This window comes from Hippopotamus amphibius, chromosome 4 (genome assembly GCF_030028045.1).
Source record: "Hippopotamus amphibius kiboko isolate mHipAmp2 chromosome 4, mHipAmp2.hap2, whole genome shotgun sequence".
NCBI classification, from domain to species: domain Eukaryota; kingdom Metazoa; phylum Chordata; class Mammalia; order Artiodactyla; family Hippopotamidae; genus Hippopotamus; species Hippopotamus amphibius.
The window spans coordinates 75,723,439-75,749,048 of record NC_080189.1 but is presented as its reverse complement, the minus strand read 5'-3'; the positions used below and the strand labels follow the sequence as shown (position 1 = coordinate 75,749,048).

Genomic DNA, 25,610 nt, shown 5'->3' with positions numbered 1-25,610 from the left:
GCAAGGCTTCCGTAGGGCTGGCTGCTCCAGGGAGGTGGCTGGGTGCTGCCCGTGGGTGCAGCCGTGTGGGTGGTTCATACACGTGGACTCACGGTGTCTCAGCGAAAGCTACACCTGCGCCCGGGAAAGAGTTTCCGTTGGCACACTGATAAGAATCCACTCCCTTGGGTAGCACTGGAAAGGCAAAGATAAGATGGAAAAACAAACAACACTGCCTGGACGTCAATAAAAAGCTGTCAGGCCAAGTTCAGAGCTCCACGAGGCCTGTGTCGTCAAAAGATCCTGCAATCAGTCCACTGACCACCAGCTGGAGGCTCTCACAACACCTGCGTCCTGACCACAGGCTCTTTTCCATGGGCTTCTTGAGTTCCTCTAAGTCTCTAAATGAGGGATGACAAGAATCAAGGTCTTAAAAGTGCCTGACAAGGTGCCTTCACCCTCCCGCAGCAAAGGGCACGCTCTGGAACCAACCAGACTGGTTCTCTCCCAGCAGATGGCAAGAGAACGATGATCAAAAACAAAACACAAACAGCAATGGCTGCGGGAACTGAGACCTTTCTCGCCCTCTTGAATTCGCTGAACGACAAATAAGGGTTTTCCCCACTCACTGTGGACTTTCCTTGTGCCAGAGCCGGTGCTAAGAATCTTCATACGTTATCTCATCCCATCCTTACAGCGACCTGCGAGGAAGGGGGTAGCATCCCCACTTTATAGAAGAGGGAAGTGGAGCCCAGAAGCAAGAGGGCTCAGTTCAAGGTCACACGGCTCTACTATTGTCACAGCCCGGGTGGGACCCCAACCTGACTCTAGCCCCACGTTCATAATCACTGCTATATTCTGTGCTATATGTGCCTGTGAACATGCATGTAGATCTACAGAAATAGAAAGAACATACACATGACTCAGTCTTAAAGAGCCTGACCACCTCTCCCATCACTAATGATCACGGTTACCTAGAAAAACGGTGATGTATCCACTGTTCCATGGACGTTCCACAACTGTGACCCAAACAGACAATAACGTATTGGTTATCCTTTTCTATTTCTAAACACCGTGCAAACGGCCACAGCCATATAATGCCAGAGGATTTGATAAGCTGTACTTCAAAGCTTGTATCTGACGTCCCTCTAAAACAATACTTCATCTTGAGCTGGGCGCAGGCGGGAGCATCTCTGTACAGCTGTGGCTCAGTACCTGTCCCAGACGCAGTCAACACCCTGCGTAATTTCCCACCTGGCACTTTCTCCACCGATTTGCCTTTTCCCTCCTTGCCGATAAGGCACATGCCAGTAACGTGGTTTCCTCTTTACACTGACTTCCAGGAAACTCGGAGCCTGTTCGCACGTTTCATCATCTAAGTTAACATTTACAAAGGGAGGTTGGCCTCCCAGATCTTTTCCTTAGCCCCACAGCCTGCCATTTTTAGTTGAACTTCACACCCACTTTTTAAGCCATCACAATAAACAGAGGATCTGCTACCAGGAAAGGCCTAGAAAAACAAGCATCAAGGCAAACGGCCAAGGGTTCAGAGCATGACAACCACATGAAGCTTCTTTGATTCCTGTGTCCCACATGCTCCGGTGGTCACAAAGGTGCCTTGCCTGGCAAAGGCTCTCACAGAGCATAACTTCTTCAGGTGCAGGGGCCCCTGCAGCAGTCATGGGAGATTGTCACGTCCTGCTGGCATGGCCAGTCACCGACCTCTCCTCTCTAGCCAGGATAGAGAATTATGCCCAAGTGTTTCCAAGCAATCATGCCCCAGGCCACTGCTGCCCCAGGAATTCAGGCAGACCTGGTGGCTCAGTTGGAGACAGCGGAGATGCAGCTATTCTGCCACTGCCTGGAAGGACTCCCTGCACTCAGGTGACATCTGCACAGCTGGGTCAAAGGGCTGGGCACAGACAGGTGGGAAGGGGTATTCGCACCCCAGAGCTGACCACCATCACAGTTTCAGGCAGACAAGGAAGCAGCTCCTGTTCCCAAACCTGGAATGCTGAGGAGTGCCCATGACCACTGACAATACAAAAAGGATGAAGCTGGAGGGAAAGGAGGACCCTGTAGGTATCAGCTCAAGCTGCGCTGGGACCAGGGATGGGATGGCCTGGCCAAAGGGTACCTGAAATCCAAATCTCCTCTGGCTGTTTTCCCATTTATGAGCAATGCCACCTTCGGGAAGGTACTCACCCATGATGCCCATCACACAGAGATGTTCTTAGCATGAAATACCAAGCTGGGGTCTGAACCCTGGTGGCACTAAATCACCACTAATTTCCTCTCGAGCTCCACTAACAGAACATGAGTTTTTCCCTCACAGTTATCCTTGATTTCAAAATATGGTATATCAAAACATTAGAAGCCATGCCAACAAACCTGTCTCATCTCTAACAGCCAGGGGCCAGCAAAAGAAGCCAAGATCAGAGGCTAAGTCCTCTTAGTGTCTGTGGCCTTGGGAAGCTACTTCCCTTTTCACAGCCCCACATTCTGCATGTCTCAGGTGGGTGAGCCAAGGTGACCTTCTGGGCAAATGTGTCTAAGACAGAGTAGGTACTCAGGGAATATAAATAACAAAGGGAGAACTAGAACCAGGATCTCTGGTGGCCTAGTCAGGACCCACACAGGCCCTCTGGTTCCCAAGGTGACATCAGGAATGCTGGTGTTATGTGGAGGTACATCCCTGCCAATCCAAAACGCCAGGCCCACGATGCTAGAAGGTCCCTGGAGAGACAATGCAGGGCCGGGAAAGAAAAGGCTGCTTCTGTGCTTTCTGCCCTGAGAAGTGACACCGTGTAGGTGACAGCCCTTCACTCAATCTCCACCGGACAAAGCTGGTCCATTTACACCACCCTGTCCAGCACAGGCAGAGGGGAACAGGCCAGGCTGCCCACACCTGTCCTACCATTTATTCCTCCAGCAGCCTGGGGGACACAGCACTTCCCGAGTTTTAGGGGAGACAGCCACATGCAGAACACAGGGTTGAGCCCTCTGGAGGGGCCCACGCTGCTCCAGGGAAAAACCAGCCCTGGGTCTAGAAACCAGAAGGCATTGGAAGCAGCAAGGTGGGCGAATTCCCCACCAAGACTTTGGATTCTGTATATGGTGAAACCAGGGCTAAAGGCACGGTGCCACGTCCAGTCTGGGAAGCAGAGGACACACCTAGCAGATATCTTGGAGGAGGCGCCGGGGCACACCTGTTTCCTCTCCTCACAGGTGAGGCTGGGAAAGGCACACACTCCCCCACAGTGAGTCACTTCCAATCTGCAGTGAGGGCTGTCAGCATCCTATTGTCCTGGAAGTGCGCTGAACCAGGTGTCCTGCAAGCCCTGCTACGAAGTCATTAACACCAGGCTTAACCCCCTCCAATGGAGGGGAGAAGGGGAAAAAGAAAACACCCAGAGGCACAATGACAGTCAGAGAACATCTCCATTTAAAAAGCAGACAACAATGAAGATTTGCCAAAGTGAAAGTGCTATCACCGTGTTTACCTGATAGAAAGATGGCGTGGGTCAGAGCCTCCTGTTCCAAAGCCACTCATCATGCCCTCCACACAGGCACCCTGGACACAACTGCTTTCCCCACACCTTTATCACTAAGGAAACGGACAAGCAGCATCTTTGCATTACAGCTGGGGAAAACCGTGCCCAGGGAAGTGAATCCCTGAAGTAACTACCACTGATCAGAAAGGTAGTTCTTACGAAGGAATGCATGATTCGCTCATCTTAAGGAGAGCATGCAAACAGCAAGTGCAAGGCGGTCCAGGGTCCCTACAGAGCTCTGTGAACAAAGGCTACAGCTCAAACAGAGGGAGAGGCTCCTAGAGGGACCAGGAGACTCCCCAAAGAGGGTACAGCAGGAGGAGCCCCAAGGAAATGCCAAGGACTTACCTGTTCCTGGTGGACTTGCACACAGTGGGGACTCACCACCTAAAAGGAGAAGAAACACAATAAACAGGCGGGTTCTCTCAAGAAAAAACTTGGCATCACGATCAAGCGAGGCTCCCAAGCCTGAAACTACCTGTGACCACATTCACAGTCACAGTTTCAGCATCTCAAGGCAAAAAAGACCTGCAGTATACAGACTCCAGATTTTTGTTCGCTTTTGTAAAGTCTGAATCCTTTTCAGAGAATGTCATGAAAACCATGGAGCCTCAGCCCAAGAGAAATGCCCACCGCTCATAAATACAGGACTTCATCTTTAACTTGGAAGACCTAGTAGACTCCCAAGACTACGACCTTCTGAACTAGTGCAAGCCCCTCCTTGCCGGGTGGCATGGGGAGCGAGGCCAGGAAAGGGAGGTGGGGGCTCTGCCTGGGGGGGGGTCTTTCAGCTGCCCCAACACATCACAAACACGCTCAGGGCTTGCATTCTCTACAAAACAGATCACCTTTGCTAGAACTATACCCACAAGTGGAACCAAAATCAGAGTCTAAATGTGGACATTTCACTCTAGGCTGAAGCTTAGTGCATGAGACATTGGAAAGAGTCCCTTTGACTCCACCCCCAGCCCCTGCAGATGTCAGCACGTAAAGAAAGACACACTGGCCAATGTGATGAGGCCACGGCTGCAATCAGGTCAGAAGAAACACAGTTACAGACAGGCACCCAGGACAACCGACCCAATGGGGATAAAGACCCCAGCTCTGGGGGGAGGGGGGGTGAAGGGGAACCTGGGACAAAATGAGAGAGTAGCAGTGACATATATACACTACCAACTGTAAAACAGATAGCTAGTGGGCAGCTGCTGCATAACAGGGAGATCACCTCGATGATGGGTGATAACTTAGAGGGCTGGGATAGGGAGGGTGGGAGGGAGTTGTGGGAGGGAGGAGATATGGGGATATATGTATAAATACAGCCGATTCACTTTTGGTGTACCTCATAAACTGGAACAACAGTATAAAGCAATTATATTCCAATAAAGAGCTAAAAAAAAAAAAAATATCCCACTCTGGAGTCTGTCTTGGGTGGGACTTTTGCTCCACCACTTCCTGGCCATGGGACCTTGGGCTCTAATAGCTCTGGGCCTTGGATTCCTTATCTGAGAACTGGAAGTAGTAAGAGCTTGTGGTGCTCAGAACAGGGGCTGACAGAGGGCAGCTCCTCCCCTGGGGAACACGGCGTCCTCCCTGAGCAGAAAGGGCTATGGGCGGGTGAGGGAATCACATTTGCTTCCTGCAGTTCTGGGAGGCCAGGATCCGGACACCTGCAAGCGGGATTCAGCTCCCCGTGAGCTGCTTCCTGGCTCTCCTCCCCCTGGACCCCTTGTAACCCCATCCTCAAAGAGCTTTCTAAAAATGTGTAATGTCAGGAGAAATCCCAGGGATCTGACTAATTGTCCTTGTGGGTTGGAGTGGGCGGCAGTGCGACCTTGGTTCTTGTCATGGCAACTATTTATAGTTCTCTTGCTTATCTTACACAGTTCCTTAAAGAACACGATACACAGTCATTCATCTGTCTGGGGCATATTACTCCAACAGAATTCTGACTCATGTTCTCGTCTGGGGACAGAGGCCCTCTCTCCTGGCACCCCATCTTCCTCTCCCCACCTAGCAGCCCCCTCCCCATACACTTAGTGGCCCCTCTTACCATCCGGAATCACTGAGCTAATAGATGCTTCACTCTACCCTGAGAATCCCTGAGAAGCAGAAACACTCTTTGGAAATACAGGGAGCTAAACATAGATGCTTATAGCGTGGTGCTGGCAGGCAGACAAGGAGCCCCCGTGGTTACGGAACACAGTGAGTAGTTGTATCCTGTGTACAGGCCTATCCTGTGCAGGCTCGTGTCCTGGTGCTGCACTAAATGCTTCACACGCGGGTGAGCAATGTGCAAGCAATCAGAGCTCCTGCCTTTGACAAATCATTATCTATGTTCCACTCAGTGGAATACTAATTCAGCGATGAAAAGAAATGAGAGGTCAAGCCCTGAAAAGATATGGAAGGGGACTTCCCTGGTGGCACAGTGGTTAAGAATCTGCCTGCCAATGCAGGGGACACAGGTCCGAGCCCTGGTCCGGGAGGATCCCACATGCCACAGAGCAACTGAGCCCATGTGCCACAACTACTGAGCCCACATGCCACAACTACTGAACCTGCGCTCTAGAACCCATGAGCCACAACGACTGAGCCCATGTGCCACAACTATTGAAGCCCGAGTGCTGCAACTACGGAAGCCCACGCACCTAGAGCCCGTGCTCTGCAAAAGAAAAGCCACCGCACTGAGAAGCCCACATACAGCAACAAAGATCTGACAATGAAAAAACAAAAAACAAAAACAAAAACAGACAAGTCCTCGGGAAGGAGACGCGGACTAACACAAACTGCATAAACTGTACTCTTCATTAGAAAGTGAGCTGGGGCATGGCGTGGGGCGAGCCGACTCCCCAGTTCAGGAAGCAAATGTCAAGCAGCAACTCTCTGCATTCCTGCCAGAAAAAAGCCTCTCGTCCCGGGAATCGATTACAAACCCTACTGCCTGTTTTTACACACATTGTTGTAAAATGCAGACAGCAAATGCCTGAGGAAAGACCCTGAGTTAGAATGAATTTGCAAATGAAAATGCACAAGAGGTACGAACTAAGAGAAAAGGAGATGGTCTGGGGGCAAAGCAACCTGTCCATACAGACAAAACTAATGTTTACATCAAAAACTGCAGAGGACTGGGGGGGGGGGGGGGGGGGACTCGAGGGGGGGGGTCAAGGAAGGGAGGGAATACGGGGATATGTGTAAAAAAACAGATGATTGAACTTGGTGTACCCCCAAAAAAATAAAATAAAATAAAATTTAAAAAAACTGCAAACACCTACTTTAGTAAAGACACATCATCAAGTGGACACACTGACACGCATCCCTTCAATGTGGCTCAAACCAAATCCCAGGATGGGAACTACATGAAAACAGTTGAGATTTTCATGTACATTTCTTATTTCTTTCCTTCGAATAAGAAAGAGGGAAGCAGCTGACCACAGCCTGGCGGAACCACGGAGCAATCAATGGTCAGGACACAGCATGTTCTCACGTGGACCAAAGTGCTCGGCATCAGGGACGTGAGCAGTGTGCAGCCTGACCAGAGAGACAGAAGCGCACAGCTTCTCTGGAGGGGCAGCGTCCAATACCGGAGCCCACACAGTCGCAGGCTCTCCACCCGCCCCTCAGACCTGCAGCGAGCGGCTCATCCTCGGGATGGAGCCACCAGGTAACCACGCTGAGGGCGGCTGTCCCAGGTTCAGGTCGGGTCAGTGACGGCGGCGCAAGCTCACCTGCTTTCTCTGCCCATCTCCAGGGCGACCTCTGATCACACACCTCACAGTGCCATCTGGGTCTTCTGCTATTTTCATTTGAAAAAAGGAAATACTGGGGCGCTGGGTCATCTGCAGGTGGCCTTGGCCAACCTCAGCATGAAGGAGCTGATACCGCCTAAGCATTCGGCCTCTGCAGGGCCAGCCCCATCTCACTGATGCAGCTGAAAACCAAGCATGCCCACAACTCCGAGGACAAGGCCAGTGTGTCCAGAGGGACCAGGCAGAGCCCCCCTCATCAAGCCCCTTGCCTGCTCTGTGCGGTGGCCTGAGCCAGTGGCAGCGGGACGAGAACAGGGTTGTACCACCTCCAGCAGGGCGACCTCACGGGGATGCACGCAGCTCAGTCACAACAGGGCCAAGGCACCTGCAGGTACTTCTCATCAGCCCACACAACCCGGGCAGCTGGTGCCTGTCCCGTCGGTGCCCAGGGCACTGAGTGCCAAAGAGGCTGGGCCACGTGGGCAGATCCTTCCAGGGAGGAGACAAAGCCACCAGGGCCAAACTCCACATTCCTCTCCTGATAGGAACGGCTCCCCTTTCTCACCAGGAGGAGCCGGGAGTAGGGGCGACGGAGGATGTGGGAAGGACAGGGCAGGAGGCAGAGCCAGCACCCACTGGTGATTAAGGAAGCCCCAGAGGAGGCCCCAGACGCCTGCACTTTATGGCCTGTCGCGGCTCCATGTGGGGCCGAGTCACCATTACCAAGGGCAACCGCAAACAAACAGGGCTGCACCCAGCGCGCCTGGCGACGTGGCGCCCGCTGCCTGTTGGTATCAGCAACCTGTCCCGAAGCCAGCGGCTGGGCAGGTGAGCAGGACAGGGAGGGGCGAGGGGGCCTGGCACCCAAAGTGACTCTGTCCCCGGGGACTGGGCGTGTGGGTGAGCACGAGTGTGTGAGGGTGAGGGAGGGTAGAGGGTGAGTGTAAGGGTGTGGAGAGTGTGTGCATGAGAGCGAGTGTGTAAAGAAGTACATGAGAGTGTGTGAGAACGTGTAAGAGTGTGTGCGAATGAGTGTGAAAGGATGAGAGTGTGGGTAAGTGTGTGAGAGGTGTGTGTGTGTCTACGTGACTGTGTGTAACGGGACGTGTGAGTGTGTGTGTGTGTATAAGCGTGTGAACACACTACAGAAGCCCAGCCCTGCACGTCCCTTCCCAGGGGAACCATGGTGCTTTGTGGATGCCCCAGCGCCGAGCCCGGGTCTGGGGCGAGGCTCTATCTCCGGGGGGTGAGGCCAGCTCTGCTCACTTCTGGAGATTAATCCTGGAGAGTAACTGCGGCGTGGGTCTCCGTGTGCCTTACAGCCGTTTGTTTTCCTCCTCACGAGTACCACGAAACAATGAGCTCAGCTTTGTAGTCGTTGTTTCTTACTATATTTTACTTTGGGGACTTCCCTGGTGGTCCAGTGGTAAAGAATCCGCCTTGCAATTCAGGGGACGCGGGTTCGATCCCACATGCTGCAGGGCAACTAAGCCCACATGCCACAACTATACAGTGCACATGCCTCAACTAGAGAACCTGCATGCCGCGACTACAGAGCCCATGCACTCTGGAACCCCGGAGTCACACTACAGAGGCCACATGCCCTGGAACCTGTGCGCCGCAACTAGAGAAGAGAAAACCCACGTGCCACAACTAGAGAGAAGCCCTCGCACCGCAACGAAAGATCCTGTGTGCCTCAACTAAGACCCGAGGCAGACAAAAATTAATTTAAAAAAAAAAAAAAAAGCTTCTTCATGAAGAAAAACATTTTTTCACTTTGGACAAAGCCATATAAAGACTGACATTTTCTCACCAGCTTCTCCAAAAACACGTGTGCGTCACTGGTGCCCTGCACATCACTGCGTGCACGGAGAAGTAAATCAGAGTTCAACCTATGGAACGGTTGGGAATCCCAACTGTGCTGAGTCCAGTGAATGGGCTCCCCAGAAGCCCACGGATATCGGTGCCCTAGGGTGTGTGGCACGTACCACATGTTCAGCTGCTACCACAAAAGTCCCCAGCTTGGTCTTTCCTCCTTGCTATCTACTCCCACTTGTTTCCCAGATCACTCTGCCCACAGGCGAATCCCTCCAGGCTGGCATCGAGCCGGCCTGAGCACATCCGATTCACGCCAGGGTCTTGGAAGGAGGGATCAGCTCAACGACAGCTACCAACAATTATCAAAGTGCATTCAGTAACTGCACGCACGTGCAGAGGTAGAACCATCCTCCATCATGGAAGTGCAGCATGAGCGAACACGGAGAAGACAAGGTGAGCCGACTCGCTCGCAGGCCGGATTCAAGGCAGTCTGCCGAGCTACACCAAGTATAAAGGCATCCCTCTACGCACACACTGCATCATTCAATAAGATCACTTCAGCACAGGAATCTGAATTCTACCATAGGCTATGCAAAATCTGGAGTAAAGTTTACCTCTGTTTTATCTTTGCAAAGGTGATTCCTTACGAAGGAAACTGACAATGAGATCAATACTGAAGCAATTCCTTTCCCACATCAGCCTGTTACGTCACAGCCCACCTTCTTCATCTCACGCTCTGAACCAGATGCTGAGAAACGGATACGGGTACACTGGCCATGGGGCCTTCGCAAGAATGGGGAGGGGATGACACCTCCCCCATCTCTGCACAGAGCAGCAGCCTGGTGGGAGGAGGGTGGGGCCTCTCCTCAAGGGGCAGAAACTTTATCATCTTTATCTTGTATTATTGTACAGCTTTTACCTCTTGCATTTTATATTTACTAATCAATAAAGGAGCAGGATGCTTTATGTGCCCATTACAGATGACTGAGATAAAAGTTCCATTATTTCTATTACCATTATTACCATTTATCATACATAGGGGGGTAGAATAATGAGGAGAGGAGAGCCCCCCTCTCCCCTAGGGCCCACATTCTGAAGAGAGCAAGGCTGCTTAAATACCAGCTGTCTTAAGTGGGCTCGGGACTCCATCACTAGTATCACAGCCTGGGCGGCTTATAGGATAGAAGTGTACTTCCTCTCAGTTCAGGAGCCTGGAGGTTGGAGACCAAGGGGTCAGCGGGGCTGGTTTCTCCTGAGCCCTCTCTCTTTGGCACGTAGAAGCCACCTTCTCTCCTCACCTGGGGTTCCCTCTGTGTGATCTCGTCTCGTAAGGACATCCGCTGTATAGGGTCAGGGCCCACCCACAGGATCTCATTCTGGGGCCTGGTGCTCCGATCTACGCATTTGGGGGTGGGGGGCACATTCAGCCCGTAGCACCCACCATCAAAGGCCTGAGAGGGCTACACAGCCATTCTCACAAGGCCCTCCGGGCAGATCTGGGCAGGTGGCCTGTGCATGCTCCTCTGGGGTGGAGAGTCTGGGGTAGGCGAGCTCCAGCAAGGGGTCCAACACGAACCTCCAAAGAACGACGGAACCCATGCAAAAAGGAACGGCTCCCCAGATGCCGACCTTCGAGACTTTATTAACGTATTTGCCTCCTTCAAGCACTTTTTCTTAACTTTATCCGTCCTGACCCTGGAATCTCTAATTAGGTTCACATTCCTCAGGAAACTGTTCTCCCACTGAGCGTTAAAGCCCAATTTAGCCTGTCTAATCCCCATGAGAACATACTGCCCTACAAATGCAATTAAGCCTTATTGGTCCTGCCTGTCCCCTCCCCACCCCCCGGGGAAGGGGGAGCTGCGGAGGAGAGAGAAGGAAAATCACTGGAATCATTTCATTATAGTTTCCCTTAAAGAAGTCTTTTAAAAATTGTTTTTATTTTTACAGGCCTTTAAAACACCAAGGATCGAGATTTTTTTTTTTTAAGGACTTTTATTGAGATACAGTTAACATACAATAAACTGTATATATTTAGAGTGTACAATCTGGTATCCCAATCTCCCAATTCATTCCCCACCAACCCTCCCTGCTTTCCCCACTTGGTGTCCATATGTTTGTTCTCTACATCTGTGTCTCTATTTCCACCTTGCAAACCGGTTGATTTGTACCATTTTTCTATATTCAGGATCGAGATTTAACTACACCAAAATTACTGGATCCATTTCCACGAGAAAAGTCCAGGTCTCCCATTCAGAATCATTCCTCACTGGCTATGCCATGATCAGCCTGGAAATGTGTCACAAGTGATTGGTAATTAATAATAATCAACATACCCGGGACTTCCCTGGAGGCACGATGGTTGAGAATCCGCCTGCCAATGCAGGAGACATGGGTTCGATCTCTTTTCCAGGAAGATCCCACATGCGGTGGAGCCTCTAGGGCCCTCATGCCACAACTACTGGGCCCGCATGCTGCACCTACTGAAGCCTGTGCACCTAGAGCCCATACTCTGCAACAAGAGAAGCCACTGCACTGAGAAGCTGCACACCACAACAAAGAGTAGCCCCTGCTTGCCACAACTAGAGAAACCCTGTGAGCAGCAACAAAGACCCAAAGCAGCCATAAATAAATAAATAAATAAATAAATAATCAATCAATATACCCATGTTGATGAACAGATTATATTTGAACTAATTAGAAGAGATGGCCAGTTACCTCTACAACAACGTTTGCACACTATTTCCAGTGCTTCCCTGCGGTGGAGTGCAGTAGGTTGTGTCTTCAAAGGTGAAAGCATCACGGGGCTCTTTAGGTGACTTTGCCGCACCCCCACTAGGAGGGAGCAGAGACAAAGGGCAGGGAGGTGAAGGAGGGCTAGCATGTTGGGAATCAAGAACCCCACACATGGCAGAAGAGTGCCACCCTTCACTGTGTCCCAATGGGCATGGAGAGTGGAGAAAAACAGCTCTACATTGGCACTTTAAAAAGCACAGGGCATACCACGAGGTGACAGAGGAGGTGCTCAGATGCTATCAGTGGAACAAGAAAGATGGGTGAGAGAGTGTGTACTCTGGGAGTCCACCTGCTTCAAGTGCAAAGGCCAGCAAACCTAACCTGGGTGCAGGCGGGTGGAGGTCCACAGTGGCACAGGAGGACTGCAGGGTGCCGGGCACGCTTCATCTCCCCACCTGTGATGTGATGACACAGATGCGTCCACCATCATAACACATCAGGCTGGACACTTACGATAAGAGATTTTTCTGAATGCATGCTTCAAGTTTAAACAAAAGTTTATTTTAAAATATATACTTAGTTTCAAGTGCCACAGAGTCAGCTATGAATAGAAGAGAAAAAGCTTAGGACTCTGCTTCAGAGACTGACATTACATTATGGAGTGCCCCCTGCTCTCTCCCAGTTGGCCTGATGGCCTCAGGTAGCCCTTGCTCTCTGAACTCAGTCTTCCTCGGCTGTGAAATGGGGATACCACCACCTTACAGTGGGGCTGTGAACCTAGAGATACCAGGAAAGGCTTTGAGAAAGTGAGTATGTAAAATATGCACTATCAGATTGCAAGGGAGATGACCATCTTGTTGGGCTGGGAGGATTCTGTCTGCCTCTCCTGACACAGACATCCCACAGCAATGAGCAGACTGCATTCCTGATGATGCAGCTGCAGCAGCAAGGCTGCCTCCGTAATCACATTCAATGGGCGATAGGAGGGCACCTCCCTGTTCACCACGACGGGCCTGGGAGCGGGGAGGAAATCAGAGGTGCTGTCCCACGGCAAGGCCCATGACTGTTCGGACCCCGTGGCTCCCCAGAATTCCAAGTGCTTCTGGGAAGGACATGTTTAGATAGCACGTTTGACCGTTACTGTTGAAAAAACAACTCAACCAGTGGTCCTGGCAAATTCAGGACCACATTGGTTTGTTCATGCTCAGAATAAAGGTTAAAACCCTAACTGACCAGAAGGTGCATGGGGACCACTGGATGGGACCCAAGCACCTGTGGCAGAACGTTCCCAGGGACTCCCAGCAGGAGGGCAGGAACGCCGCCTCCAAGCAGCCTGCTCTGCTTGCTCCTGTGTTGCTCTGGCCCCCACGCCCACACCAGTCAGTACTCTACGGGACAGCTGTATGCGTCCTTCTCGGGGGCTGCTCCTGTCACCCCCAGAAAGGTGGGGGTCCTTCCTATCACAGAGGTGCCCCAAGGAGGAAGCAACCCCACGCCAGGGTGCATGCTGACTCGAGGCAGTCAGGCTGCACACGGCACCCAGCCTCCCTGGACCTCACGGACCCAGCACAGCGTCGGACCCGGCACTGCTGCTCCACTCTGCCCTCACCTCCCCTTCTCCATCCACAAGGACCCAAGGTCACCTCACCCCCTAAGGCCCCTCAGGCTGGATCCCCTGCTGAGAAAGCCCACCTCTCCCTTTCTATCTGGCCATGGCCCTACTTCATGGCCGGACCAGAGACTCCTTCTTCAGGAGACCCACAAATAAGATAGATGTGCTTGCTGGCAGACCAAGCCCCCTCCTCCCATCAAGACCTCTCCTCCCCTCTCTTCCCACTAAGGCCCTCTCCCCTCCCCCCACCAAGCCCCTCCCTACCCCCTTCTCCCCAGCACCAGGCACCAAGCTCCTTCCTTCTCTCTCACTTCATAGGAACACCTGCATGGCTAAGATGTCTTTGCAAACAGCAGCCTGGAATAAGGACCCCCTCCCTCAGGCCTGAACAACTCAACCAGACCAGCAAGGTGGGTGGAGCCAGGAGAAACAGAACCAGGAGCTGCGCGAAAAATTCAGGACAAATACACTGTGTGCTTTTGCTTTCCTTAAGAGAAGAGCTTAGAAATGATATGACACCCCATGACTTTTTAACACCCTCCCTCTTGTTACCAAGAAGAAAGGAAGAAAAGGCACAAACAGAAACAACAGTTTTTAAGGACGGAAATAGTACGCATCACAAAGGGGAATGAATACCAAGGACATTTCCCCCAAATGTTTTGTATAAAGTGTCTAAGAATAGTACAGTGAATACTCTGGTTTTCCCCAATTATCCTTTGCTCCAGGGAAGGGCTGACAAGAAAAGGAAAAAAATTACAAATTTTAATAGCTCGTAACTTATCATCAAACCCTAGAGGAAAAATTTTAAAACTCAGCATTAGGCTGTATAGGGTCAGCTAGCTCACTCCGAATGTCCACATGAATACGTTCCACTAAACCCACAGGAGTTCACCCTGATGAAGCTAAACCTCCCCCCACGTTTACAAAATCCTGCTAATGGGGTCACTCTCCACCCAGAATCCCAAACGGAAAGCCTAAGAACTGCCGGCAACCCTGTCCACCTCTAACCAGGACGCCAATCCTATCTGCCACTTCTTCCCTCAAATGCCCACAAATTCCTTCCTGCTGCCTCCTCCGCCGGAACCAGCCCCTCCACCCTCGCTGGGCACCACTAAGCTTCCAACAGGCCTCCTCTGGCCAGGCAACTCCCCCAAAAAACACGTTAAAAGTAAAGAAGAAAACCTCTGAAAGGACAAACGGTTCTAGATAAAGACTCTGGAATCAGAATTTCTGACTTCATAGCCTGTGCGAGCCGTTCAGGCAGTCTATCTCCCACCCTCCAAAAAGAAGCTATTGTGAATTTATTTTAAAGATGGTCTGAGGGACTTCCCTGGTGGCATAGTTGTTAAGAATCCACTTGCCAACGCAGGGGACACGGGTTCCATCCCTGGTCTAGGAAGATCCCACATGCCGCAGAGCAACTAAGCCTGCACTCTAGAGCTCTCGAGCCACAACTACTGAGCCTGAGTGCCACAACTACTGAAGCCCACGTGCCTAGAGCCCGTGCACCGCAATGAACAGTAGCCCCGCGCACCACAACTAGAGAAAGCCCACGTGCAGCAACAAAGACCCAACGCAGCCAAAAATAAATTAAAAATTAAAAAAAAAAAAAAAAGATGGTCTGAGCAGGGGAAGGGAGAGGCTGACAACCCAGAGCCCAGTGCCCAGCTCTGTTAGAACAGAGGGGGAGGCCTGCGGCTCCGGAAGTTCCTGGGGGACTCAGGAGTTGAAAGGTGCAGAGATTCACAGGGTACATGAGAAGGCCGGAGTCAAAATGTCTAAAAACACACAAAAATGAGCTGTGCCGGCTGCACCCAGAGGTGACCAGAGGGCATCCCAGGAGTTATTTCTGTGCTTGAAGGAAAATGGGAAGCAGGCACTTCCTGAATCCCTGCTCAAAATAAATAGCTTTACTAGAGAAAAACAAAGCACAGAGTGCAACTGGAGTTTCATTTTACAAATTAAAATATGAAGGTGGGGACTCAAACGTTTAGTTGATTATTTCCATCCTGCTGCTAAAAATGTAAAAGGAGAAATGGGTTTTTTAAATATGAAACCTATCCTCCGGAAGTAGCTCCACAAAAATAAAACCAGCAACTCGATGAGAAATGTCCTTCTCCATGTACAACTGTGAGCAATTTCAAATGAGAGGCGCAAAGATGCCAACAGAGACCCCTGGGAAACACCCCCAGACACACAACGGTCACCACCAGAGGTGGCCGAGCTGCGTTCCGGGTCCGGACCTCAGTGCTGGCCCTCTGTCCTCAGGGGCCCTCACCCAGGTGGCGGTGCTGTCCACAGACACACATGCTCGGAGGCGGGAGGGGTGGGGCACCGGGTGTCCAGAGGTATGGTGGGAACGGGTCCAAAGCCAGCGCCCTGCACACGAGGCCTGCAGAGGTCCCCAAGGCCCACCAGCGTGTCCTCCCCACAAGGGACAGTGGATAATGAAGTCGTGCAGAGTTCTGTCACCCCTCCCAGCCTGAACGTAGTGCTTGGGAGGCAACAGAGGGAAAGGGCAGCAGAGAGGTGACCTCGGAGAATAGGAACTGGCTTGAACCTCCTCTACCGGGCAGGACATATCACCGGAGAGAGCTGGAGTTCACCCCGAAAATCGCCAGGGAAGTCCCTGGAAACTGCCCCTTCGGAGACAGCACGCTAGGCCCCAGAACAGACATCACACGCACGGAAGAAGGGTACCACGAGGACCAACTGCCAATCCACGGAGCAGACGCTCCCGCGTCTAGAGCGCGGGCCAGGGCCGGCGGGACGCGCTGCTTTACTCCATTTGCAGATGGAGACACCCAGGGTCACGGAGCTACCACGGGGCCATCAGAACCCAGACCCAGGTCCAAGGGCCCCTTCTCCTGCGGGTCTCATGGCTTTTGGAGCTGCTTCTGACAGCTACGTGTGGAAACTTCCATTTTCTACTTTTATTCTCCCAAAAAGAGTGCAGGTGCAGGGAAATAATCATCTATTACAGAATTTCATGAACCAGTGAATCCAGTCACTTACACTCATAGAGGAGGGAAACAGTCACTGGGTGCTTTTTCTTGTTTTTGTCTATATTTGAGTGACAGGGGCTCACAGCAGCCTGGCCCCAGGACAACTCTTCCTCCACAAGGTGGCCGGGCTCCCGCCCTGCTGTCTGACCCAGGACAAACACACACACCTTGGTTACTCTCATCACAAGAGTGCCGTCTGCTTTGAATCGAGGGGCCCTGCAGTCCTGGGTGCCCTTGCTCTGTCACCAGAGCCCAGCTGTGTGGGTCAGCTGGCACCCTCCTGACGCCCTGCAGGCAGGCGCCTGTCCCCTCCCGTCTCGGCCTCAGCGAGCGGGCTTGCTCGACTGCATTTGATCACCTCCTGTATAACGAAGTCCCCTTTGCACAAGGAGGCTCCAATACTTAACTGGGACCAATTTGCTAAATATATTTCAAAACATTACCGCTATCATTCCTCCGGACCCCCCAAGTCCTGCAGATGTGGGGGACACAGGGCAATGGCTAATTCGTCATGGGGGCCTCACCCAAGTGGTCCCTCTATAAAGGACCATAAGATGCACTGGTTGAAGATGATGGTGCAAGGAAGGGCTGTTTTTGAAGGAATCTTCCCGAATATACACACTTCAATGACTGCAGCTCTTCAGAAGTCACCTTGAGACACGATACACGTATTCCAGTAATTGTGTTATTAACTAAAACAAAACTGACAGAACTGAAACCCTGTTGCAACTCCAGGATCGGAGTCAAGTCCTGGGGGAAAGGTACGACTGCCGGCAGGGGCAACCTGCACAGCTTTCTGGCATCACGCTCATGATCGATCACCAGATTCACCAAACAGCAAGTCCTCACCCAAAGCACGGAGCCCCGCCACCAATGAAGTCACAAAAACACATGTTCCCAGAATGTCAAAAGCTATTCTGGGAAACTTGAGCAACGCCCAGGCTCAGGCACCCCTCCCCTCACAGGCGATGTCGCCAACCGAGAATTTGTGACAAGTGGCCCCAGTGGATCCCCCACCCACTCACGGGTTTGGCTGCAGGGGAGTCGGGCTGGAGTGAGAAGGATGTGGCTCAGAAGTATGTTCCCAGGGCACCGCCGATGCCCTGGTCTAAATAACAATGTGCAGGGTTCCTCCTGCTGCCCTCCCCGCGACCTGCTCAGGATGGAGGACCCCTGCCCCTTAGGCAACTAGCCAGAAGGTCAAATGTGCAGCAGGTGAGGGCAGGTTCATGTTAAGGATGTGTGGAGGTGCCTTATTAGCCACTACATGATGTGGAATGAAAGCGGCGATGTAGGGAAAACAGAAGGGCATATTTTTCAATTACATGGTTTCTTTAAAATAAGCATATTTCCAAAGGAGATTATAATTCCTGTCTGAGTTTTTTAGGGGAAGGACTAGTGAATCCTACATAAATATAGCTTAAATTTAGGCTGCACTAGAGAGCAAATCAGTCTTAAAGGAGTTAGACTGTCAACTACATAACCACTCGGTCCTGTCTCCTGGACACACGCCACCACCGGCTTCAGCAGCCTCTGTTTCCTCCCGTATGAAATGAACACAGTGCCTGCCGGCCCGTCCAGTACCCAGCAGGGTCTGGTAAGGCCCCAGCACAGAGAAGTGCCAATAAGAGGAGGCTCCAGAACCACCCATAGCAGTGTTGCTCAGGGAACGAGCCTCTCCGGGTTACAGTGGCTCCATCCCGCTGGCCAACTTCAAGCCCAAGCTAGCTCCGAGACCCCACAATTACCACCCCTGCTCAGGCCCAAACTATCTGGGATTTGAAAACATTAATTTCCACACAAAGAAAACTGCCATATTGATATAAAATCGCACTTTCCAAGAGCAGCTGCACATGGCTTTCTGACTGAAGAGCAGACCCAGAACCCCCTGGGTAGGAATTCACATGTGGGGACGTTCCCCAAACTCTGGCCACAGAGTAACAGTTTCCAGCGGGACAACAGCCTCAGCCATGAATGTACCTTTAGCAACGTGAAATGTGTGAAGTAACTTTTCTTCTAATTGTAATAAGTCAAAAAAAGATCCATGAGGACAGCCTACCAGAAAAGGGATCTTATGGGAAAAGATACAAAAATGCCCAGAAGTGCAGAACTTACCAGAGCTTAATGGCTCTTCTGACTCCTTTGACAACTTGCAAAAATAAAAAACAAGACTGGGAAGCCACCAAGATGTCCTTCAGTGGGTGAACGGATAAATAAACCGTGGTCCACCCAGACAATGAAATGTTCCTCAGCACTAAAAAGAAAGGCGCTATCAGGCCATGAAAAGACATGGAGGGGGGACTTCCCTGGTGGCGCAGTGGTTAAGAATCCACCTGCCAATGCAGGGGACACGGGTTCGATCCCTGGTCCAGGAAGATCCCACATGCCGCGGAGCAACTAAGCCCACGAGCCACAACTACTGAGCCTGTGCTCCACAACAAGAGAAGCCACCGCAGAAAGAAGCCTGCACATGGCAACGAACAGCAGCCCCCACTCACCACAACTAGAGAAAGCCCATGTGAGGCAACAAAGACGTAACGTGGCCAAAATAATTAATTTTAAAAAATAATAAAATAAAATAAAAGACATGGAGGAAACTTAAATATATATCACTGAGTGAAAGAAGCCAGTCTGAAAAGGCTACCTAATGTGTGCTTCTAACTATACAACATCCTGGAAAAGGCAAAACTACGGAGACCGTAAACAGGTCAGCAGTTGCCTGGGGTTACGGAGAAGGAGGATGAACAGGTGGAGCACAGAGGATTTTCAGGGCAGTGAAACTATCCTACATGATACTGTGATGATGGATACATGTCATTATATATTTGTTCAAATCCACAGAATGAACAACACCAAGAGTGGCCCCTAATGTAAACCATGGACTTCAGTTAATAATAACACGTCAATACTGGCTCATCGATTGCAACAAATGCACCACCTCTGTGTGGATGTGGATGGTAGGAGGGGTTCTGTGTGAGTGTGTCAATTCTTTGCACTTTTTTATTATTTTATTATTAACTATAAAACAAACAAACATCGACAGCCAAACGTCAAAACACAAGCACACATCTGCCTACCACAGGTGGAAAAATGGAATCCTCTACCTGGACTGGCCTCCCCGATTGGTCCTGGACGGGCGGCAGGCCGAAATGGAACTGTGGTCGGCGAGCTCCATCTGGGCACCCAGCTAGGAGCCTGGCCGACAGCAAATCAGGAAACGTTTGTTGAATTGGGCAGTTTAAAAATTAACCACCTCTTCCCTTAGTGCAAGGAGTGGGAGGAGGAGAGAAGGGACGTGTAAACATTTGCTGAGAGGACAGAGAGGCCGGGCCAGGGTCTGCAGCTCAGGCGGGGGAAGGACATGGCTCTCAGGTCCCATCGCCAGGCGCGCGGTGTAAGTCTTTCCAGTCCCAGGGTCACCTGTAAGGCTGGGGCAAGGACACAATGACCTCCGAGGGAGGTTGTGACGATCAAAGATAGACAAGCAAAGGCTCAGCAAGTTATTCATGACCCCTCAACACCACAGCTGATTTCTGTTCCTTCTGGGCACATGTTAGAAGCCAGTCACTGGCTAGATACCTAGCTATCCGATCGCATGTCACCCCAAAACCACCCTGTTGGGTTACAACCACCCACTGTGTTTCAAATAAGACTCTCAGGCTGCCTGTGTACGTGGGGGCCTGGGGTGATAAACACACAGACCCTCACAGGCTCTGTGCTCGAGTCTGGGGAACAGCCCCACATGCAAATTCCTACCGGGGGTTCTGGGTCTGCTCTTCACTCAGCAAGCCACGTGCAGCTGCTCTAGGAGAGTGCTATTTTACAGCAATATGGCAGTTTTCTTTGTATGGGAATTAATGTTTTCAAATCCCAGATAATCTGGGCCTGAAAAGGGGTGTTGATTGTGGGGTCTTGGAGCTGTCTTGGGAGTGAAGGTGGCCAGCAGGATGGGGCCACAGGAGTTTTATGAAAAAACTCTCACTCTTTCCTTTTTACTAATTCAGGCCATTTGTCCCCAGGAAAGGATTTGTGTCCCAGGAAAGAAAGGCCACCAGCAACATCCTGTGGGGAGGTAAAGGCAGACTACCCCATGCCTTCACCAAACGCCCCTGAAGGCAGAGCAGGCAGGGAGCCGGGAAGGGTGGGGCGCTTTGCCCAGATCGGCGCTGGCTGGTGGGCTTCTGGGGAGCAAGGGCTTAAGGGCCTCGAGGGATGGTAAGATCTGGACATGAAAATGAGGCAGTGCAGGGCCCCCCATGGTTGGGGGCTGAACACTCGGGCAGGGCAGCTCCTCCACCTCCTCTGTCTCCGAGCTCCAGGGGCAAGGCCATCAGGCGTGCACACGCCCACCGGCCAGCACAGGCCCAGCACGGCCAACGGGAGCTGCTCCGGCCTGTGTCTCCAGGGAGGGCTGGGGTCTTAGAAGACATCATGGACGTGATGTGAGCAGAGCCGTGTGAGAGGGGGCAGGCAGGGGGTGTGGATCCGCAGGGCATCCTGCGTGGCAGAGAAAGGAGATGCAGGACAGGGAAGGCCTCGACCCCCAGCCAAGGGGGAGCCTCGCCCGTGCCTACAGGTGGGTGTTTCAGGGAAGCCAGCCGCGGGGCTGGAGTTCCCAAGGCGGGTTCTGGAGGCATCAGAGCAGCTGCACCAGGCACACGGGCCCATGTCAGCTCCAGGGCTGATCGGTGAAGAGCAAAAATACACAGGGCAGCAAAAACCTGAACTTGGAAGTCCAATGCCCTTGAACGCTGGCACCTGGATGCCAGGTGACAGTGGGTAAGTCATTTCACCACCAGGGTCTCTGTTTGCTCATCCAAAGAAAGGAAGGGCTGACCGACAAAAACTGGGACACAGCAGGTCCCAAAAGGGAAGCTGTTGCCCTTATTAATTCGGAGAGCCGTCTGAAGACAAAGGTGAACGATCAGACATATAAGTTAATGGTCAAAACTCATGAGTTAAGCCAGCGGGTACCTGCTGACACCCAGGAGAAACAGCTCGGGTGGTCTATGAGGAGGAAGTCATAGGCTCTGGGCCTCGTCCCTCCAATGGCACAGAGATGCCATCTGATGACAGCCTGTCTCATAAGGTCACTGCAGCTCTTGCTCCAGCCACAGCCAGAGCCTGGAGTCGCTGGGCTGAGGGGCCAGCATGGTAGAGGAGGTGATGACAGCAGATCTTGCAGGGGTCCCGTGGCAGGAGAGGCCCCAGAGGTCCTGGGGTCCCCCAGAGTTATATCTGCCTCACACGGTGGAATTCTGCTTCTTTGGGAGGTGGAAGTGGGCAGCGGCTCCCAGCTCAGCCACCATGTGACGGCCACAGCAGGGACAGGGGAAGAAGAGGCCCCTGTAGAAGCCAGAGGTTGGGCAGAGCCCGGGAATCCTCTCCTGTCCTGAAACCAGGCAGGCAGCACCTGTAGTCCTGGTCTTTATTACCAACGAGGTGCCAATCAAAACAGGCTCAGAAAGAGGAGAGGAGAGCTGGCTCCGGGCAGCGTGCTGTGCAGGCCGGGGACACACCAAAGGGGGTCCGAGGACACTCTCTGAGCCGGTGGCAGGCAGCTCAGGGCAGAGTGGGCTGCTCCACACCGCGTGTGCGTTCGGTTCCAACTCACTGTTCAGCCCCTACGTGGGGCCTTACATTTGCAAAAGCATATCAGAGGTACAGAACTCCCACCCACTCACCAAAGCTCAAGGAACTCCACCTCTGCCACATCTCAGGGGGCCCCACCAGCGACCTCATCGCCCACATGTCTCCTCACCATCATCTGCCTTCCTGAAACAGCTTTATTTCTCCTACTTCCTTTTTTCTCTTGCCAGTGAGTCAACCAGGGGCCAGGAAAAAACCAAGTCACGATACCCAAACAGCTCACGTGGCACCCATGAACAAGCAAAGCCTCCCAGGGAGCAAGATATCTGGAATTCCAAACTTTCCAGTCATTACACATAAATTGTTCCGCTTCCCTAAAATTTAAATAATTACTACTACCATAATTAACAACGAAAAGCAAGCTGTTTCAGGTGGATTGTAGAAGTATTATTCACCCATTTAATGAAGAAACTGAGGCTCAGGGGAACTGGACTTGCTTCAGCAGACAAGAAGGATGCAAGCCCAGGTCTCTGCCTCCGTGTGCCCTCGGACCGAATGGCCTCACCTGAGGGGACATACTGCCCAATGGCCAGGAAGCCAGCGACCTCGGTGTTAGCTCAATGCTCCATTTCCCTGCCCCAGCCCCCCGTCCATGGCTCAGCCCCTTTTCTGCAGGATAGCTCTCTCCTTCCAAACCTCCCGCTCTACCAAGGGGACATCCCGGGCCTGGTCGGGAGCCGCTGACGGTGGTCCTGGCAGCAGCAGGGCGATGACAGCGCCAACAGGGTTCACTGCACACTAACGTGCTCTGGGGAGCATGCTGTGCCCTCTCCCCCAGTGCTCCCAGCACAGAGGGGACCCACAGCCCACACCATTCCCAAGTCAGTGAGCGGATGGACGGGCCGGATATTAGGCCAAAGCCTGTGTTTTGGACCAAAGCTTCAACTAAGCTTTCTCAGTGTCCAAAGAAGTCCAGGCACGCGCAGTTAGGCACAGGCGTGCCGTGATCAAGGACCCAGCCGTCTAGGGGAGCCTCATTTCAGCTCAGTCCTGGGAGACAGAGCTGCCCTACCCCCCATGCTTATCTCCAGGGGTGGCTGAGAATTTATGGCCCTCGTCTGCTCAGCAGCAACGGCATTATAGTTCTAGAATAAGAAGAGTCTTTGTTATTGCCGCATTCTCTCCTGCCATTCAAAGCTGCATTATCCAAAAACATGAATACGGATACTTTTCCCTCTCTACCATGATCTAATAAGAATAAAAGCTTATCTATCCTTAGCAAACTGCCAATTACTATGGCTAGAAATGCCATAATCAGTGATAGTTAAGACTTTTGGAATATTCTTTGAGCCAAAGAATTCAATCCCCTAAGTAGCCGGCACCAGGCCCCCTTTGAGTAACGGTGCCAAGAGCCGCAGGGCTCAGTCTGCAGCTGCGGGTCAAGAGTGGCTGGGCCAGCCAGAGTGCCACAGGAGGAGGCACACACAGGCACACGCACACAATGCACACCCACGCAAGCACTGGCACGCACACAGGCACACACGTGCAGGACGACACAGCACAAGCCGGGCGCTGGGGGTGGCCCCCACCTCTGTCTGCCCCACAGGGACGAGGCGGCACAAGCTCTGCAGGACAAGGCTCGCTGCAGCTGGGACCCTCGGGCTGGGGGCGCATCCAAACCCTCGCGAGGCAGACGGGAGAAACCCTCTCGGAAATCTGAAATGTTCCCCAGGTGGCATCTTCCCCACCTCCACTGCATACCAGAATCTCTGCTCTGACACAATCGCTTAGGTTTAAAGTATACAGCACACTGGAGAGACGAGCATATCTGTGGGTAAAGCAGACCTAAAATAACCAAGATCAGAAATCAGTCACGCCCAGGGGTGAGTGTGAGCAAGAACGCCTGGCCCTGGACGGAAAGGGGAAGCCTTCTCCACAGTGCGACCAGAAGTGACAGCAGAAATGCCCCAAACCCCCACCACGAGGCCTGATCTTGAAACGTCTAAAACATACATCATGTGACATTTCAGAAGAGAGGGGGGCAGGAGGGTGCCAGCCTGGGGGCCGGATGACCGTGCCACACAGAGCTCCATCCTAACCTCGCCACTTCCGCATGCATCCCAAAGGCTCCACAACGCAAAGTTTCCTAAGAAAAGTCATTTCATCTCTTTCTTGAAAAAAAGCAGGGCTAGACCCACCTGTCATTTTTCCAGCTTTGTGTGTCTGCATCTGTGTGTACGTGTGCCCGTGTGGGTAAACCGTGTGCACATGTGAAGTGTGTATGTGCCTGTGTGAGTGTGGACTGTGTGGGCACGTATGAATGTGGCGTGCCCGCATGTGCATGCCTGTGTGTGTGGTGGGGAGAGTGGAGGACACCAGGATCCTGGTCCTCAAACACAGAGAGCACGCACGTGAAGCCAGCCCACAGTTCCCCGAAGCCTGCCTCCAGCGAACGTTCCTTACGCCCAGAGCCCAAGGACCCGACGGAAGGTCTCAGGAAAGGCTGCCCCGTGAGGTCCAGAGCAGCAACAAAATTGCAAGACTCTCTAAAACCCCAACTCCCTGCACCTCCAGCCACAAGGGCAGCCTGCAGGGCACCTGAGGGAGTCCCATAAAGGTGGGGCCAGCCAGTCAGCAAGGGGCAATACATGGGCTGCAGGTAACATCCTACCTGGAAAGTGGGAGAGGTGCAGACGCCAGGACCTGCGTAGAAAACCAGGGCCCGTCTAGAGCAGCCTACAGCTTCCTTTGCCATTGCCAGGCCTCCTCATTCCCCACTAATCAAAGCCCTAACCCAACTCAGCACGCCCAGGCCTCAAGCGCTTCGTGGGACCACCCAGCAATTTAGCCCTTCCAGGGAATGCACAAATGCAAGACAGCTACTGTGATTCAGGGTCCCCAGACTTCCATGGCAGCCTGAAAACCCCAACCCATCTACAAACTACCCTCAAAAAAGAAGCCAGAAAAATCCTCAAGGCCAGGCATGTGCCCTAGACCCTATCCCCACACCCTCTCTGCCATAAAAAAGCAGCACGTCGATGTGATGAGAAAGAAGGGATCATTTGTCATGGAGAAAGGGCTGTGACACAGCCAGGACAAAATTACCAATTCTTATCTGAAACCAAATTCTTAAAGAGTTATTTTTCTATAATTAAAAACATGGATTTCATAGCTCCTCAACTTATTCTTCAGATGAAAACTATATACCCTATCAAAAAGCATCTAGCAGCCATTTCTTAAGAGTTCCATATCTGTGGCCACCGTCCAAAGCAGTCCCCGCCCATGCGCATCATTCAACACGGGCCAATTCAGCTCCAGAAGCCCCATGGGAAAGCAATGCAACGCTTACCTTGGCTTCACATTTCTTGTGGCAGGAATACTTGCAGGCTGCAAGAGAAGGAGAAAGAATGTGGGTGTGTTGAGCAGTCTCTCAATACTTTTTACAGCTCCAAACCCTCAACCTTTGAGAAAGTCCAGACTGAGGGAGGTTTTTCCACTTAGGATGCAACGCGGAGTTCAACAGGGTGGGGTGGATGGACATGGTGTCCAAGAACTCAGCCGTCTCTGCAGTGTC

The 25,610-nt window shown here is 52.1% G+C and overlaps 1 protein-coding gene across 2 annotated transcripts in view; it reads right to left on the bottom strand.

Moving 5' to 3' along the window:
* The window catches only part of TNS3 (tensin 3), a 246,418-nt gene that overhangs the window by 161,696 nt on the left and 59,112 nt on the right, over positions 1 to 25,610 (bottom strand). For both annotated transcript variants that reach the window (XM_057731401.1, XM_057731399.1), the window contains 2 exons: positions 25,386 to 25,423; positions 3,882 to 3,920 (listed from right to left, as the gene is read on the bottom strand). The gene's annotated coding sequence lies outside the window, so the exon portion shown is untranslated. The remainder of the gene's footprint in view (positions 1 to 3,881; positions 3,921 to 25,385; positions 25,424 to 25,610) is intronic.